Source organism: Bison bison, unplaced genomic scaffold (assembly GCF_000754665.1).
Source record: "Bison bison bison isolate TAMUID 2011002044 unplaced genomic scaffold, Bison_UMD1.0 scf7180017864170, whole genome shotgun sequence".
Classification (NCBI taxonomy): domain Eukaryota; kingdom Metazoa; phylum Chordata; class Mammalia; order Artiodactyla; family Bovidae; genus Bison; species Bison bison.
Window position 1 is genome coordinate 1,155,089 of NW_011494742.1, and position 7,539 is coordinate 1,162,627.

Consider the following 7,539-nt stretch of genomic DNA (forward strand, 5'->3'; position numbering starts at 1 on the left):
TGGAGAATGGGGGAAGGGGCCTGGCCAGCTGCGGGGCCAAGGTGAGAGGTGCCATTCTCAGGGCTGATTGTGTAAGAGGTTGGCTGAGCCCTCCCTCTTGTTAGGGACGGCCCAGAGCTTTTCTTGGCAGCTCCAGCCCAGTGAGTCTGATGTGGGCTCAGAGGAGCCTGACTCACTGGGGCCAGAGGGTCAGGCCGGGTGGACGGGAGTCAGGAGACACAGCTTCTTTGGGCCCTCTGCAGACTGTCTGGGGTTAGATGGCTGTTGGCCAGCGTGCTGGGGGCTGCATCTTTCTAGGCTCTTCTGCAGGGCCAAGCCTGGAGCCTGCAGCTGGGAATTTAACCAGGGCCCTCTGCTGGAAGTCTCAAGACTCTACGTGGGGCAGAGGTAAGAGACCAGACTTTTGATCTCTTCCTTAGATAGTAGCTTGTGTTTGGAAGGACATTCAAAGGGGCTCACCACACCTTTTTCAGCTGATACTTTTCAAGTGGGATGGCCCTTCCATGTGCCGGGTACGGAACTCCTGCCTCACCGTGCCAACAGCAGTGATTACCAGGCTGGCACTGTTTCCTTCGAGGCCTCTGTCTGTGTCAGTCTATTCTCTCCCTCTGGGCCAGGCCAGCTCCCCACTGGTGATGGACAAAGGATCTTAAAACACCAGGTCACACCACAGCTCAAAAAGCTTCCAAGTTGCTCCAGGTCTGGGTGCCTCATACCTCTGGATGTGACACTCTGGGCCTGGGAGTAACGGGGGCCCAGAGTACAGGATAGCACTCTGCTCTGGATGTCTGGGTAGGAAATAGCTGTATATTTAAGCAAGCATGGCTTATAAAAGAGTACAGTGCCAAAGTTTTACTTAAAAAAAAACAAACATTTCTAAGTCTATAGCAACCTAAAGGCTGCTTTAGGTTTGCTCACCTGGGAGGAGGTCTCGTGTACCCCCATCACTTGGGGCTTCTCGGGGGAAACGTTAAGCAGCACTGAAGGTGCTGTCCTTAATCCCCACGGCTCAGCCTCAGGGCTGGACCTGAGCACATGCTCCTGTCCTGGGGGCGGTCTCCACCGGCCCCATGGCCCCCTCAGGCTCCATTCTATGGCATGCGTGTTATTCTCCATTATCCGCCCTGATCCTGTCCGAGGCACTCTGACCTGTGTGGTGGTTGGGATCTGTTTCACAGCACAAGAATTACACACGTCTCTTTCACACACACACGCACACACATACACACACAGCATTCACACTATGAACCCTACCAATTCTACACTGCTGTAAACCTCATGCACACAGCATTTCATACTTGACAGAGCACTTTCCTGATGATCACTGCATTTGTTTCCTCAAACGGTCCCACAGTGTGGGGAGAGTGGTAGAATGGTGTACTCCTCTCACTACAGGTCCAGAGCAGTGATAGTCGCTGCTTGAAGTCACATGGGGTGGACATGGGAGCTGGGGCTGACCCTGCCTCCTAATGCCCGGACCTGGTTCTTCCTGCATCACTGTCAACCCTGCTGACAACCCGGACTGACAACCCCTGGACTCTTCTCTAAGGATGGCCCTCTGCCCCCAGGCAGAGACCAAGGGCCTGACTGTACATGGTTTAGGTTTTTGAATGCAGTGTGTACAAACACACGCTTCCTTTCAGGCTGGACCACCGTGTGAGCTGGCACTCTGTGTAACCAGGTGGCGTGTAGCCTGGTCCAGCCCTGTGGCAGGGAGAGAGTTCTGTACTTGAGCTCTCCAAAGGGCTTCGTTTGGCACGTGCATAAGGCCTCTGAGCTACCCCCTTTCTTTTCCACAAAATCTTGATAATTTTCTTTCCTACACAGATGCTTGTTTTCTAAAAGCAACACCGATTAGAATGGGGAGTCAGGCTGTCCCTGGGAGGTTGCAGAAACTAGGACAGATCCCATCAGGTGCTGTCCTTGGAGCCTCGTAACTCAGGTAAAACAGAGTCAGGTGAATATTGAAGGCCTCTGTGGACAGAGTGGAGGTGTTTAGAATGGGGTGAGGGGTGCTGAGAAGAGGGGGCGGGGAGTCAGTTAATGGTTCATTCTTAAGCATCAGCTGAAGGACCAGCTGGGCTGGATCCTCCCAGGGCAGCTTCCTGCCTGTCCATCCTCTGTGACTTCAGACAGTGCTTCTCAGTAATGTGCTTAGGAGTTGGCTTTCCTTCAGTCTCCCAGTCTTCACAATTAGCTTCACATAAGCCATTTTCTGCACATGATGAACCCAAGCCACTGTTTTCAGCTGGTTTGGTGGGAACTAAGTAGGGAAGAGTTGTTTCCAAAGCGCCTCCCCTTTCCCTTCAGCCAGATATGAATTCTCCTTCCTTTAAACCCTGAGAGCTGAGATCCTCAAACTTGACACACAAGTCATCATCTTCCTCTAGGGAGCTTTAAAAATGCTGCTGCCTGGGCTCCTTCTCCAGAGATTCTGACTTGAGTGGTCTGGAGGTGCAGTGAGATGCTTCAGAACTCCCCAGGGTTACTGACTTGTCGCGCAGATAGAGACGTACTGACCTAGGTCTCTGTGTCTGCCCTTGCTGTCTGGTCAAAGTGAGTGATGAGCATCAGCTCCAGTTCTAAATACAGGAGCTCAGCCCCACATGCAGAAGCAGAATCTGCATTTGAGCAAGAGCCCCAGGTCTGCTCTTTCAGTTCTGAAGGGCAGGGGTCTCCCCTGGGAATGGTGGCAGAGGGCCTGGAAAAGACCTTCATTCATTTCAGAACCTCTGTTTAGTGGTCCAAGCATTCAGCAAACAAGCAAAACCAGATAGATATAGGAACAGCAAAACCAAATCAAAACAGAGGTTATTTAGAGTTAAACGTAATCTACGTCCTCTGTCTCCAGGTGAAAGGACATGTCAAATACCCCAGTCTTTTCCAGTGTGTGTGTCTTGACCTGAGAAGCTAAGTCCCTGCTTCCCAAATGCAAGCTGCACAGGTCATAGCAACAGCCTACTCCCGAGGAAGCAAGTTATGGGGCGGCACAATTTCAGAAATAAACATGTACTGCCTATGGAAACAGAGGCTCATTCAGTTGTTAGAATATTGAAATCCAGTGCTCACCTTGCCTTGTAAATCTATATGAGAGCCATAAAGAGGGGAGACACAGAAGGGCTGTTGATTTGACCAGCCCTAAAGAGAACAGAAGTGTGGCCCCGCACTGGGGTGAGTGGAAGTTAGGGGGCTTTGGTGGTGGTGTCCTCATGCAGCCTTTCCAGAAACTTCAGTGGGGGCTGAAGGCAGCAGGAGGCACCAGGGAAGACCCCTGGGGGATCAAGCGATTAGTGGGACTCTCAGAGAGGGGAGGACAGAGAGCCCCCCACCTGATGTGGAAAGGGACCTTTCGTGGAGAGAGTGAGAAGAGAAATACTGTTGGGATGGGCAGAGGGGAAGGCAAGAGTGGAGGACTGGAGAATTCCAGACACAAGGAAGCAGATGAAAAGGGGAAAAAGTATGACTGAGGCGAGGACAGATGAGAAAGTGAAGTCACAGCTCAAGAGACGCTGACACGCTGGTCGTAAAGGAAAGGCTGAGGAAGCAGGCAGACCGACCGGGCGAGGCCGATAGACGCCCCGGAGCCAGTTGTCTCTGCTCTGAAGGGGCAACGACCTTCACACTGTCACACCCCTGGCCTGGCTTCCTTCCTCCTCCCACTTCCACGAATCAAGTGAAGGATGGAGCAGAGGAATTGAGCACTTCTCTTCACTGGCCTATGTGTGGCTCCTGGCATATCATCTTAACTCAGAAATGGACCCTGGGCCAGCTATCTAAGAAGGAAAACCAGAGCTTAACAATTCCAGCTTCATTCTGCCCTTGCTCCCCCCTTATGACTAATAAAACTGACCAAACGAGCTTTCTTCAGATGCCCAAAGAAGTCACTTGGGGTTGCCTCAGTTGAGTGACAAGGAATGTGTGCATTTGGAAGTGGCTGAACACATTTGCCAAGATGCTTGTCCTCTGACCCCATGAGGCTTGACTGAGGTAATGGGAGAGCTAAGTTGGCTATATTTAAACGGCCAAAAAATCTGAAGAGATGGAATTTGTCTGGACATCACTGGAAAGTAAACTGAGCTTGTTGTGAAATCTCCGAAGATGTGTTTTCTCTTTATCTGAGAGGAGGGGTGAGGGTTATGAGCAAGTTCCACTGGGACAGAACAAAAAGTACATGGAGTCTGGAGCTCAGCCAGACTCCAGCTCTGCCACTCATGGTGGTGCCACGTCGGACCCGGTCCGCCCTCACTGTGAAGCAGGATGTTGGTGACTGCCTTGCAAGGCCACGTGCAGAGGGCCTAGTGCACTGCCCAGCACTTGGTAGGTGTCAGCCATTGTCAGTTCCTACCTCCCTTCACCCCGCATGTTCTGGGGTTGTCCACAAATTCTAAAGACTCCAACCACCAGGGATTTTAAGAGAGTGGATTGGATAATGTAAATATTTAGAAGTGTTAATCTTTCAAAGCTTCTCTGCAGCAAGTCTTATATTGAATACTGCTTTTTCATTTGAAAGTGTTTGTTGAGCACCTGCTGTGGCCCAGTCACTGGAAATTCAACAGTGAGTGAGAAAGCCCCTCTTGTCTAAATGGAAACCAGAAGATAACCTGTAAAGGCCCAGGGATGGGACTGTCTGGTTGCCACGAGGGCAGGGTAGGTTATGCAGGTGGTCTCAGTGATGAGGGGCATCCCTAGAATGTTTTGGAGAAAGACTGGAGAGGCTAAAAGTCCTTCAATATTCAGGACAAGCCTATATGACAAGGGGTTGTCCCAGTCAAATGCTCTGTGAGAAACCATTGTAGACCAAGGGTGAAAAAAGTCATGGAAGCCAGAAACTTGTCTGTCAGTAGAAATATTTTTATTTTTTTTTTATTTATTTTTTTTAGTAGAAATATTTTTAATATCATCATTTCCCTAACATCAACTTTTAAGAGACCTTTGAATTGCTGTTAAGGGATCTCATAGCCTGTTTTCTTTCGTTTTTCAGGTTTCCTACGCACTTCTCTTTTCTCCTAGGGCTTTTCCTTCTACATGATGACTGTGTTCATTTTTTGGTAACGTTCCTAATGCCTTCCTGCACAAAGCTCATGCAACCAACTGTGAATTAAGAAGTGGCATTTACTCAGGATTCTAGGCTTCCACAGACCCCCCCTGATCAGTGATTTGCCTCTACAAGGGGTTTGGCTTTGATTGGTGGTGCACATGAGGATCACTGATTTGGGAGAAGACAAATGGCTCGCGGGGAGCTGAACCCACCACTGTCTTTGGCAGCATTGCGTCTACACTCTCATTAGGCTGAGAGTTAGGAAAATGCCTCTAAAAACCGATGACCCATCTATAACATCTTCAAGGGATTCTGAAGTTTTAAGATATGCACATTTTTGCAAATACACATTAAAAATGAGTTGACAATATAGCCCACCCAATAATCATATTCTTTTAATTTATGCCCCTGTTTATCATGTTCACAAAATCATATATACTCATTGTGAAAACATCAATTATTGATGAGTACAAGAAGAGAGCAAATTCTTATTCCATTGTGCAGATGCATAAAAGGTCATCATAAACATTGGGGAACTATCCTTCCAAACAACTCTTCTATTCACAAGTAGCCAGAGAATGGACAGACAAGAATAATTTTCTAGAAATAGGATCATGCCTTACAAGCTATCTTTTAAAGTTAAAAGTATTATATTTAATTTTTTGTGACATCAACAAAAGAAAAATGGAAACTGCTAAACTTCAGATAAATGTTTATTTATCATGGGAAATATTTTTGCTTTTTATAATCTTTAAGGCTAAAAAAACAGAAAAGTTATTTGGAAAAAAATAATGAATTCAGTATTAAAAAAATTCCAGGTTTCATACTTAGGTAATATTGATTACGTCTTCACTAAGAAAAATGAGGAAATTGGTTTTCTTAAACTTTTATCAGTGTTTACTAATTTTATTACTATTATTGTTTTTGCCTTGTTAAGGTTTATACCATTTCATTTTATTCTTTAACTGTAATTCAAACTCATCATCTATCTCTATTTATCTATCCAGAGAAAAAAGAGCTAATAGATTAGGCTATTATTAAATGTGGCAGCTCAGCCTCCAAGGTGGGCCTCAACACTCTTCACCTCCTCGTATCTTGGAAGTTATCCGCCTAACCAGTGGGACATGTAGAAATGATGGTCTATGACCTCTGAGGCTTTGTTATAAAAGACAGCCTCGCACTTCTGTCTCACTTGTTCTAGGGGAGACTGCTGCCACATCATAAGGACACTCAAGCAGCTTTAGGAATTTCTCATGGAGGGGAACTGAGATCTCTTCCCAACAACCAGCATCAGCTAACCAGCTAAGTCACCTTGAGAGTGGGTCCTCCAGCCCTGGCCAAGCCTTCAGATGAGCCTTGCTGACATCCTGACTGCTGTCTTATTAGAGACCTTAAGTCAGAGTGACACAGTTGTGCTGCTCCTGGATTCCTGGATAAGACATTCTGAGAATAATAAAAGTTTATTGTTGTTTTAAGCTGCTAAGTTTTGGGGAATCTGTTCCACATCAGTAGATAATGAATACATCAGCCATTTATACCTATTCAAGGATCTGATTAGCCAGTCTATTAGCAGGAATATAGAAAGGCATATTTTTTAATGGAGGAAAAGGTTCTTGGGGAGAAGGAAGGAACCAATATTTATTGAATACCTACAACGTGGTAGGTATTGTTAACCTATGTGATCTTATTTAACCTTCATATCAACCCTGTAGAATTGTGCAGCCGGTACTTGCTTACCAGCTTGGAGGTAGTCTGCTGCAAAAATGTAATGACAGGACCTATAAAAAAGATCTGTTTGCCTCACACTTTTGCAGGAAATTTGTTTCCTATCAATTGAGCCTCACGGGGCAGAAATTTTTTCTGGGAAAAAATATTGACTGGGAGTCAGCTGTGAAATACAATCAACCCACTAATTGAGAAATGTATATATCCAGCCCTGTGGCTCATTCTGTAGGGACATACCTGAGAAGTACTAACCAATATTACCTTCAGGGAGGCAGAGACAACACTTAAGTCCAGGAGTAGAATCAGAAAGCAAAATGAGAAAGTACTGACACAGTTAAAGTGCTCATTATTTGATTATTTGGCTTTCCTTAACAAGAGCCTCTCATTTGTAAGGTTGTACCCATGAAGAACATGAAATATATGATTTCTGTTCTCTGGGAACTAAGGGATGGTTAGATATGTGAAAATGATGTAGGTTGCATTATTTGGAAAACTCCCATGGTGGGGTGCAACCTGTAGCTTGGCTTGCCCAGTCTTCCTTCTAGGGTACCTTACTTTACCCAATAGCCTGAAAAGCTAAAATCAAAAATTTCAGCTTCCCTTGCAGCTAGGCTCTAGAAGAAAACCAGGTTTTTTTTTCAATTAGAGATATTTAGGAAAAATTTTGGAGAAGGCAATGGCACCCCACTCCAGTACTCTTGCCTGGAAAATCCCATGGACAGAGGAGCCTGGTAGGCTGCAGTCCATGGGGTCGCTAAGAGTCGGGCACGACTGAG

General features: G+C 46.4%; 1 long non-coding RNA gene across 1 annotated transcript in view; it reads left to right on the forward strand.

Moving 5' to 3' along the window:
• The first annotated feature begins 142 nt into the window (after positions 1 to 142).
• Positions 143 to 7,539, forward strand: part of LOC104990100 — a 31,914-nt gene continuing 24,517 nt past the window's right edge. The window contains exon 1 of the long non-coding RNA XR_825460.1: positions 143 to 387. This is a non-coding gene — a long non-coding RNA (uncharacterized LOC104990100). The remainder of the gene's footprint in view (positions 388 to 7,539) is intronic.